This window comes from Fopius arisanus, unplaced genomic scaffold (assembly GCF_000806365.1).
Source record: "Fopius arisanus strain USDA-PBARC FA_bdor unplaced genomic scaffold, ASM80636v1 scaffold00116, whole genome shotgun sequence".
Classification (NCBI taxonomy): domain Eukaryota; kingdom Metazoa; phylum Arthropoda; class Insecta; order Hymenoptera; family Braconidae; genus Fopius; species Fopius arisanus.
In genome coordinates, this window is record NW_011887855.1 from 18,034 (window position 1) to 19,935 (window position 1,902).

At 38.4% G+C, this 1,902-nt stretch overlaps 1 long non-coding RNA gene across 1 annotated transcript; it reads right to left on the reverse strand.

Annotated features, from left to right (window-relative positions):
• Window positions 1-523: 523 nt before the first annotated feature.
• Window positions 524-1,746, reverse strand: LOC105271651 (uncharacterized). Its single transcript, XR_892664.1, has 3 exons — window positions 1,508-1,746; window positions 1,239-1,388; window positions 524-1,157 (listed from the first exon to the last, which is right to left on the reverse strand). It is a non-coding gene; the product is annotated as an uncharacterized lncRNA (long non-coding RNA).
• Window positions 1,747-1,902: the final 156 nt, after the last annotated feature.

Below are 1,902 nucleotides of genomic sequence, written 5' to 3' on the forward strand. Positions count from 1 at the left end.
AGACATTTTTGCTGGACTACCTACATAATATTTTCCCTTTGTACCAGTTAAGATCATCTCAGTGAATTGCCGAGTGACGCCAAGTAGACAAGAATGCATGTAATCGGGTGGCATGCCAGCAACTAGATCAAAATTCTTAATATTCATCAGAACTGATGGTTTTAAGACCCCTCTCTTTTCATCCTCATTCGATCTCGTTAGCGATTCTATCATTTCTTTTTTGATACTTTCAGTGTTTTTAGGATGGGGAACCGAATCTAATATAGGATACTTTCGAGTATTCATCACTAGCCTTGCTGGATGATAACACAGTGTACAGCCGAAGTATCCTGTAAATGATTTCATGCAAAGCATGGCGCATCGAGCTGGCGAATCCACAGAGCAACAATTGAAAAATACTTTACTTGTTATTTTTTCTCCATTCAGTACCCAATTGAATCCCTTCGACGTTAAACTGTTACATTGGTCAAGGAACGGCTTTACGAATAAATTCCAGCCATGAGAATATGTTTACCTCTCATGTTCTCTGGAAGTTCATTGATTCTAAAATAGATCGGCCACACAGCTAATTTGGAAGATTTTGCGTGTTTGCACCCATCCGTATTAAACGTACATGAAATATTCCTCCAATCACCTAAAAGTCCAGAAGAAACATATTTTTTATACGTGACGCCGTCAAAGATATCTCGTAAGGTATTGTCATCAGCTTCCTCTCTATTAAAACGAGATTTTAAACTTTCTGCAAGCGAATTATTTTTAAAAAGGGTCCTTAATTGTTCCGCCATATCAAATTCAATAAAATAGGAGTCGATTTTGTTAACGATTAATTTATATCCACAGACGCACTCAATTTCTTGGATATCAGGTCTACGTTCACCTAAGTATTCCCGACACTCTTGACAATACAAATGATATGTAGCTTTGTCAATATGGGATGGGAAAAACTTTTGAAGCACATACTTCGTATCAGGGATAATTCGTCGATTGTAAAGAACATTGATGGCTTGGCAAATGTCAACTAAAGCTGTCCATGGTAGTGTGTGTCTAAGACCAATAGACATGATCATTAGAAGAGTTTCTCCAATAGTTGTATCAGTGCAGGAACACAACGTTTCATCAAAATTAAATTTTTCTGAGCCAGAACCGCCCTCTAATATCTGAAATTATGAAATCCTTATTGCAACATTATTGAAATATCGTATGGTTTTGAATGTTGCAATTAAGCAATCAAGTCAAACCTGATCATTATCTCCGCTTCGGTCGATATTGATCGTTATTCCTCGAACTGAATTTTCACTCGAAATATCAGTCAAGATACCTGCCCCGTTGATGATTTCCGTTTCATCATCAGTGTCTGATTGTGTAAAATGAAACAGCTGCTCATCCTGCTGAAAAAAATTGAAAAAAGAAACCATTCATATTGACATAAGCACAGAATGGTGGAAGTCAATCTAATAACCTCACTATGGTACAACTCATAACTCTATTTTAGATGAGTCGTAATTACCTCATCATCGCTGCAATCTTCTGGGACACAATGATAAGACACGCTTCTCCTATTTATGGGAATACGCCCTGTGATATGCCGCTGGATGTCCTGATACGAGTGAGGGAAACATTTTTATTAGGGGAACCAGAATCTGAACTGCCGGATCTCAGAATACAATTAGGGGAGCCCTCTGAGTTGCTATGGGGTGCCGCATGTCCATTGGAACCATCAGATTGATGAGGTTCCTGGCCGGAAGGATCTGCTATAGTCACTAAAGAAGAACTTGCCTCCTGTATGCCGGTTTCAGTTTCATTTTTCGCCTCAATCTGTTGTTCCTCAATTTAAAGAACATGATTTTTACTCGATGAGATTGGAACGGGATGTACGCAGAAATAGATTCTATTTTTGGTGTT